Source organism: Eubalaena glacialis, chromosome 7 (assembly GCF_028564815.1).
Source record: "Eubalaena glacialis isolate mEubGla1 chromosome 7, mEubGla1.1.hap2.+ XY, whole genome shotgun sequence".
Taxonomy (NCBI): Eukaryota; Metazoa; Chordata; class Mammalia; order Artiodactyla; family Balaenidae; genus Eubalaena; species Eubalaena glacialis.
In genome coordinates, this window is record NC_083722.1 from 109,312,685 (window position 1) to 109,321,790 (window position 9,106).

At 53.5% G+C, this 9,106-nt stretch overlaps 1 non-coding gene across 1 annotated transcript; it reads right to left on the reverse strand.

Annotated features, from left to right (window-relative positions):
* Nucleotides 1-7,754: 7,754 nt before the first annotated feature.
* On the reverse strand, nucleotides 7,755-7,861 carry LOC133095852 (U6 spliceosomal RNA). The gene has a single exon (XR_009701708.1). It is a non-coding gene; the product is annotated as a U6 spliceosomal RNA (small nuclear RNA).
* Nucleotides 7,862-9,106: the final 1,245 nt, after the last annotated feature.

Here is a 9,106-nt window from a genome sequence, read left to right on the forward strand (position 1 = left end):
CCCGCCCTCTCTGAGCCCCCTGTGCCTCCTCTGCAAGATGCAACTGGAACACCCCACTCTCAGGGCAGGGGTGAGGGCTACCGTGGAAGGTCCTTTGCCTCGTACAGGCCTGAGGCCTGGGAGCACTCCCTCACTCATTGATTCACCCATTCATTCATTTACTCAGTCATTTATTTACATATTCCTTCACCCATTTATTCACTCGTTAATTTACATAAATCATACATCAATTCACTAACTCATTCATTCACTCAGTTATTCATTCATTCATTCCATCACCATTTTCTCACTCATCCATACACCTGTTTATTCAACTCATTCATTCACTCATTCATTCCCTCACATATTCACCCATTTATTTAACCATTTATTGCTTCGCTCGTTCATTAACTAATTCGTGGTAATTAGCGTTATTGGGACGTGCTGTGTGCTGGGCAGTGGGAAGCTCGCCGGGCGAGCGGGCTCAAGCAGCTGCAGGTACCCCACGGTCTCGCTCCGCACCGCCCCCGCCCGCGCCCGCCGCCCCACCCCCGCGCCCGGGAAAGCGCGCGCTCTCTGGCAGCGTCTGCTCAGCCGCGGGCTCCGGAGCTGAGCCGAGTGCCTGGCGGCCGCCCAGGCCCCACGACCCTCGGCAGCCGCCCATGCCCGCCGCGCCCTGGGCCCGCGGCCCTCCCCAGCGCTGCGCTGCGCCGCCGGGCCCGGCGGGGGCGGGGCCGGGGCCGGGGCCGGGGCTGGGCTGGCGAGGCCGGGCCGGGCCGCAGGTCGGCCGCGGGGATGCGGGGCTGGCGGAGGAACCTCGCGCTCTGCCTGCAGCGGCTGCCGGACGAAGGTAGGACGCGGCCGCCGCCCAGGCCGGTGAGCACCGGCGCGGCGCGGCGAGGCGCGGAGCGCGGAGGGCGGGCCCAGCGCGGGGCTGACCGCGGGCGTCCGCTGGGGGTCCCGCGGGAGGCGAGGGGGCGGGCGTCCGCCTGCCTCCGAGGCGCGGGAGGGGAGCGCCTTAAGCGGGGAGCTCGAAGGGTCACCGCAGGAAATGCGGTGCGGAGCGCAGCCGGGCCGGGGGAAGCCGGCAAGGGGGCTGCACGAGGCGCGCGGAGGTGGGACCCGGACAGGGCGACCGCGCGGGGCTGCGGCAGAGGCTCTGGACGCTCCGGGACCGGCGCGCGGGTCCGGTACCTGGAGCGGCCGGGGCCGGCTCGGCGACCGCGTGCCTCCTCGCCCCCCGAGAGTTCGCCGGCGCTTCGAGTGTGCGGGCGCTCACGGCGGGGGCCTTGGGATCCCGAGGCTGCAGTCGCTGGGACCCAACTTTCCTTCGCACGCCCTGCAGCAACCCCGCCCCGACCCCGGAGTGTGCAGTTCCTCAAAGTTGCAAAGAGGCCAGAGGCGGCAGCGGGTGCGGGGCGGGCGTGGACCCGGCCGCACTGCCCCCTGCGCGGCCTGGCCCTGCAGCAGCGCTGCGGCGCAGCCCCCTCCGCCCGGCCGCCTCCGGGGCTGCTCCACTGCTTACCTGTTGTCTGAGCCGCTGGCCGCGGAGGGAGGAGGAAGAAGGGCCCGCGCCCAGGTCCTGCCACCGCTGAGGGAAGTTCGGCTTCGGTGCTGATTGAGAATTGCCAGCACCGCGTCGGGGGCAGAGTGAGGTGGGGATGGCAGCTGCCCACTTAGTGGGCACGATGGCGGACTTAACAGGCAGCGGGCACTGTGTACCCAGGCCCTCACTTCCGCCTCTGTCTTTAACCTTCACTGCTACGCCTCAGGACGGCGCTCTTCTTTCCACCTTACAGGTGAGGGCACTGAGCTTCAGAGAGAATGCCTCTTGCCCAAGGTCACACAGGCAGTAGGCGGTAAAGCTGGGAGGTGAACCTAAGTCTATGTTACCGGCCAGATTTTGGTAGTGTCAGTACCCCCCCTTCCCATCTGCCCCCCGAGCTGGGCCCGGCTCAGTTCATGGGAAAGGATCCATTTCCCAACGAGGCCAGAAGCTCCTGTTCGGGGCATGGGGGGAAGAGGGGAGGAGGACAGCGAGAGCGGGTCCCTGCCCCTCCTCTCCTGTTCCCAAGGCTAAGTCAGGTGTGTAACTCCTGCACAGGGGGTGCCCAGGTTTCCTTTCCGGTGAGTGAGGAGGCAGACGGACAGGACTGCCACTCAAGGAGTGGAGTAAATTAAGAAGGGCTGCACAAGGAGGACCTCTACTCAATGGAGCTGCCCCCAAGGAGTGGAGTCAATTAAGAAGGAAATCTTGCAGAGCCAGGTGCCCATCACCAACCTTCAGAAAATGCGGCAATCAGCCACAGGCGCGCTCTGTGGTCTTGGACAAGTAATTGCCTCTCTCCGAGGCTCACTTTCTGTGTCTGTAAGGGGAGGGCCTAGGGAGGATGAAATGACGCCTTGGCCGGGGCACAGCGCACAGCCCAGAGCAGGCTCAGAAGTGGGGGCTGTGATGTCCTGAGACGGAGGTTGTTGCTCTCCTGCTTCTGATGCCCACTCCCCACGTGTGTGTGGCATGGATGGGGCATGTGGGGGTGTGTGTGTGTGTGTGTGTGTGTGTGTGTGTGTGTGTGGTGTGCATGCAGGCACATGGGTGGCATGTTTGAGATGCATGTCGGTGTGCACGAGGCTCAGGGTGACACGTATGAGGTGTGTGGGTCTTGTGATGCCTGCAGTCCTTTTGCCTGCCACTGGCCACATTCTTGAGAGGAGGCCACTTCTCCCTCCCTCAGTGCCATGAGGTACCCAGAATTTGAGTTTTCCTTGGAAAATCTTACCTGAGGTTGATCTTTGACCGCAGCACTAAATCAGAGGGTGACTGGTGCATCCACCCGTGCCAGCAGGGAATTACTATTTTAAAAAGACAAAATCCCCAGCTTTCTCTGGGCCATGGGAAAATTGTATCCCGTGGGCTGGGTCTCACATGAGAAACTCTGAGATGTAGATGTGGGTCCAGCTGGATGAGAGGCTTGTGGTGGGAGGTCATCCAAGCTTGAGTGTGACAGAGAGAGATGCAGAGATAGGGGCACAGGCCTGACATCCTCAGAGGAGAGCTTCAGCCAGCAGGACATTTTAAACAAGACCAGCTTATCTGCTTATCGTGTGGTGTAATTTAAGGCCCTGGGGAAAGAAGAGTGGACTTGGAGACCAGATTTATGTTCCCAGCTGAGCCCCTCTGCTTGCCAGCTGTGTGACCTTGGGCACACTACTTAATTCTTCTGAGCTTCAGGTTTTTTCATCCATAAAGTGGGAAAGGTAACCTTGCAGGTGGTCTTGAAGAGTCAATGTTAACAGGGCCTAGCACGTAGTAGGTGCTCAAGAAATACTAATCCTGCTCTTCCTTTCTGGATCTTTACATCCACTTCAGAAGTGATCTGGTGTACTGGTCATTGGAGAACTCAGGACTCAGAGTGGGTTTCTGGATTCTGAATGATCAGCTTGAGGCTCCCCACTCCTGGGGTTTGGGGGATCCAATCTGGGTTGTGTCTACCATGTGGCTACTTGAGTCCATCTCCCAGCCTTGCCCAGTGAGGTTGGCCAAAAGTGTGGTTGTGCTCAGCACACACTTGCACAGCATATGTGTTTGGATCACTGCAAAGTTTTTAGGACCTTACGTAGTAGTCACGTCCCTTGAAGAGAAATACATGCAGCCACAGGGATTGGGGAACTCTGTGATTCTAGCTTCATGATGCCTTTGAGTGTGTGTGTGTGTGTGTGTGAGAGAGAGAGAGAGAGAGAGAGAGAGAGAGAGACTTGTGTTCTAATGAACCTCCACCTTGAGCTTGTGGCCCTGTAGACAGCGACACATTCTCTTCTATTCACTACAGTAAATGCTTCTAGAGGGCTCCCTCCCCCCTCCCCCAGGCTCTTCCTGGTCTCTGTGTGGGATCAGAAATAAAACCCAGTCCTCAGCTTCAAGTTGCTCCCAGTCCCTCAGAAAACAAAAGTTCAAGGTGCCCAGTGCCTGGGGAACATGAAGTTGAAAGCAGCAGCCAGTTCCTATCAGGGAGGCCACTCAGGAGAAGAGCGCCGTGACCCAGTGGAGAAGGTCAGATCTCCACTGGCAGGTTCTTCCCATGGTGTGGCCTGATTAATTTTCCTCCTTACGCCAGTCCTTTCTGCTCTCTAATGGACTCTTGGAATGTTAGCCAGGAGGCTTAATAGAAGTCATCACGTCCAACTCTCTTATTAGAGAGAGGGGGAAATATAGAAGCAGTCAGGAGGAAGTAACTTTTTATTCATTCAACAAATATTTATTGTGCCCTGTTCTGGGGGCTGGGGATACAGCCATGAACAAACAAAGACCCTGCTGTAACAGACTGTACATTTTAATGGGGGAGACAGAACAAGTAAACAAGTAAATAGGAATGGGATCGTTTCAGAGTCAGCAGTGTAATGGAGACAACACAGGAACATAAGGTGATGTGGTGGAGAGTCCCAGGGGAGGAGACTTCTTCAGGTAGGGTGGCCGAGGGGGTCAGGGGAGGCCTCTCTGAGAAGGTAACTTTTGACCCAAGACTAAAGAACAAGAAAGCTCAGCCATGCCAAGAGCAAAAGGAAGAGCTGTGTAGGCAGAGGGAACAGCAAGTACCAAGAAGAGCCCTGGTCTGCAGGGGATAATGCGGGGAGGGCCGGTTTGACCTGTTGGAGGAAGAGAAAGAAGGAGTGTGGGAGGAGAGTGATGAGCCAGGAGGTTTGTCCAGATCATGAAAGGCCAGATCACCATAGGGGAGGAGCGTGGATTTTATGCTGTGATGGGAGCCATTGGAAGTCTTGACCAAGGACTTGGGATGGATCCGAAGATGAGCAAGGTTTTGAGTGATGGAGATGGCAGTGGGGAGAGGCATGCCCGGCAGAGGAATGGCATGCGTAAAGGGGCGGAGGTGGGAAAGCTGTAGGAGCTGTGGCTGCCGGGTGCGCAAGAACCAAAGGCATTGAATACCTTTGGGGAACTGTCCAGGGTTCTGACAGGCACAGTTAGCGGCTCTGCAATTATGGACTTTTAGGGGATCTGTGTGTGTGTGTGTGTGTGTGTGTGTGTGTGTGTGTGTGTGTGTGTGTCCCAGTCCCTGTGGTATCCAGCTAGCTGATGTGTCCCTTTGCCTGTTACCTAGGAGACAACGGGAAGACGATGGGGTGGGATCTGATTGGCTACTTACTCCCGCTGCTCATCTCTCTGTCAGAACTGCAGGCAGAGGTTACAAATGGTCCATGCTGGCATGCCAAGTGCTGGCAGGGGAGCTGCGAACGTTTGCTGCCCCAAGTCCTCCGTGTGTGTGTGTGTGTGTGTCTGTGTGTGTGTGTGTGTCTGCCAGTATATATATGTGCACCTCTTGAACAAAGTGGCGGCATCTGGAGCTAATGCGCTTCCTGCTGTGAAACATCTGCTCATTGCCTTAAATCAGGTAGTGAGGGCCCAGATAAATTTAAGAAGAACCATCCAGACTTGGGAAAGGATCTTTTGTTTGGTTTTAATAACTGCAGTGTCAACACTGAAGCCGATTTTAAACATTTCCCTGTACCTCCAAAAATGCACATAAAGCTTTGAGTGGCGGAAGTTATGTCCCGTGACACAGACTGTGATGTCAGTGTGCAGAATCGCCTCCTTCCCCTGGCGCAGCCAAGGAGAATGGTATAAGATTGTAGGGTTTTTCTCTCCTCTCCTCTTTTAAAACAATAGTATCTCTTTTTCTTTTACTTTGTGGGCAAAAGGACAAGGAATCTACACTTTAATTTTTCTCAGAAAGGGGATGGGGAGACAAAAAAACAAAACCCCATCAAAGTGTTTGCTTTGCAGTTGACTTTCTAGAGCAGCAGCCCAGGTAGGCTTGGGGGAAAAAAACCACAACAACAACAGCAAACATCTCCAGGGCTGCAGGAGATTTATCATTATCCGTCTCTCTCCTCCCACCCCTGCTTCCCACTTTGCAGGGCTTGGCAGGTGATGCAGCTGGTGAGGAAGGAAATGGGGATTTCCCTGCTCTCACTCTTGGCTTCTCTGTCCTGGGCTCAAGTTTGAATGTGCCATGTACGATGAACCTTCTCTGCCTTTTCCTTGTCATCCTATTACTTTTTTCCAACGGGAAAAAACCATACAATGCCTTCCACCCATATCCCTATTTCCCATGCCTCCCTCACCACGGGTCAGAAGTGTTTTATCTGATACACGCATCTGGGGGTGGTTTACACCTGCTTACCCGTTACCCATTATGCTCCATTACCTAGAGTAGGGGTCTCACACTTAAATGCTTAAAGGGGCAAGGCAAGTGACCCAAAAGATGAAGGAGGCCGCAGGGCCTTTGTACTCGCTGTTCCTTTTTCTGGGTTGATCTTTCACCTTATATGGGTATGGTTCACTCACTACACTTAGATCTGCACAACTGTCTCCTCCTCACAGAGGCCTTCCCGGCCATCCCATCTAAAATTGCACCCTTTAGTCCTGTACCTTTCTTTTCCTTCCCAGCTCTTTGTACTGCCTGACCTTATGTTATGTTCTTGTTTATTGCCTTTCTCTCCCACCAATATGTAAGTACCATGAGGGCTATGACTATGCCTGTCTTATTCTTCATTGTATCCTCAGGAACTAGCACATTGCCTGACACGTAGTAGTTGCTGAATAAATATTTGTGGGCAAAGGGAGTGAAATGGGCCTGGGGGACAAAGTTGAACCAGAGAGTTAAGAATTTATAGGAGCCCTGGCTCAGCCCACCAGATCTTCTGATTTTTTTCTAGAGAAGCTAAAAAACCAGAGTTTGACGTACCACCTGCCAACTTTAAAATGCTGAACACCAATTCAAACGCACTCTGACGGGTCAAACGACACTCCCTTTGAAGCTGGAGACCTCTGATATTCAAAGCCCTTTGGGATCTGGCTGCAGTAACCTGTCTTTCCTCCTTAAGTGTGCACAGACCTTGCTCTGCCCCACCTCTGAGCCTTTGTTCAGGCTGCTGCCTCTGCCTGGAGTGCCTCTCCCCTGCCCTCTTCTTCACCCAGCAAATATCGTTTCCTCTAGTTCCGATCTGAGACCAGGCCAAGGTGCAGCTTCCTGTTGCCCCCTCCCCCTGTCTCCCACCATGTTTTTGTCCTGGCCCCTCTCCCGTTGGAGGATAACTGCGTGTTTGTTCATCTGTCTCCTCCGCTAGATTCAGAGCTCCATGGGTCAGAAACCCCATCCCATCCATCTGTGGGTCTGCAGTAACCAGCCCAGGGACGCCAACCTGGGAGCAGGCCAGCACAGGCCTGAGTGTGGAGGCGGCAGGGACCCCGCTCACAGGGAACTGCATTTGTACGGCAGTTTATGCTTTGCAAAGCATCCTTATTTGTATTATTTAATTAATAATCCATTCAATTAGCAGACATTTTTTGAGCACCTATTGTATGCCAGACGTGAGCACACAGTACTGAAGACCAAGAAGGCCACTGATCTCACGGAGCATACAGATGTGGGGCTGAGCCCTGTGGGCTGCTGCCTCTTGCTGTGCTTCCCAAACACCGGGGGCTTGGATGTGCCCACCCTTCTTCCTTTGGCTGGTCTGCCTCAGTTTACACTCCAGGGACTCACTCCTCTGCAGTCCTTGGCCTTGAATGGCTCCTCAGAGTGCATGCCACTGAGGGGTAGGTGGTCCACGGCCTTCTCTGAAATCAGGAGATGGCAGTAAAGGGCAGGCACAGGAGTTTAGATAACCCCCAGGCTCCGTTCCAGAAAATTAGCTAACTTTTCCATGTGCTGAGTTCAGAGCTTTCTGAGGAAATATTTGTTCGTTTTTTTTTTTTTAATATGGAACGCTTCACGAATTTGTGTGTCATCCTTGTGCAGGGGCCATGCTAATCTTCTCTGTATCGTTCCAATTTTAGTATATGTGCTGCCGAAGAGAGCACTATTTGTTCGTTTTTAAAGTTTATTCTTTCACTCCGCAAACTATTATTAAGTCCCTACTATGTGCCGTGTCATTCTCTTCTACCATTTCATTTTCTCTTCCCAGAAACCCAACCACGTATAGGGCTCATTATCTCTGTCTCACAGTTGGGCACCTGAAGCACAGAGAGGTTAAGTCACTTGCCCGACAATGTACTGCTGGGACGTGGCAGAGCAGGAATTTCATCCCAGGAATGTCTTTCTCCCGAGCCAGGGCTCTGTCTGTGACCCCAGGTTGCTTCCTTTGGAATTCCGGTCCCAAGAATCATGAGTGATGGGGTGTTCAAGGAAGGAGCATGGAATTCTGTCTGGGTTGGGGAATTGAAGTTGACATCTGACTTGAGTTTCAAAGAGCAATGGTGAGTTGTCCAGGAAGGAAAGGAGCAGGAAAGGGCATTTCAGGCCGAGAGATCAGCATGTGCAAAACAGAGTTCAAAAAAACATGCTGTGTCCACAGCTGTGCAGTGTGGCTTGCATGTCAGCTGCATGAGGTATATGTGCGGGGAGTGGGCACAATTCGGGAACGGTGGGTTGGGGCTAGATTGTGAGGGTAGAGATGGCCACATACAACTCATAAATAGACCTCGCTTGACGCTGGCAGTGGCTTAAAAAAATTAGTTGCCATTAAATTTTAAGTGTGTGTGGGAGAAGGGAGAAGGCAGGGGGAGATTTCACATAGGAAAAACAGATGTGCAGCTTTCTTCAGAGGATCTGGCAACCCTGGGCTTGCGTTTCTGCTGTTCCTTGTGGAGTGTGGTCACCACAGCCCCCATCCAACCGATGACACATTCACGTACCTGCCCAGTGCGTGAGACCTTGAACTCACCCACTAAAGGAGTTTAAGCATCATTTCTTTAGGTAGCTGAAAGGTTTCAAGCAGGAGAGTGATTATCTTTGAAAAGCTCCTGCTGGCTGTGAGGGGGCTGGGAGGCAGGGTGAGGCAGGGAGACCCCCCCCCCAAATGAGTATCCTTGTCATTTTTAGGAGCATTTGCTCAGCATTGCTGGATGCCTTATTCACTCCTTGTATCAACCCTGCAAGGCCAGGTTAGCAGATGAGGAAATAGAAGCTCCAAAAGCAGATGCCATGAAAGAAAGAATGGAGAGATTGGACCACATAAAAATGTAAAACTTTTGTATGACCAAGGAAACCATTCACAAGGTTCAAAGACAAGCCACAGACCAGGAGGAAAAGTCTTTAAAACATAC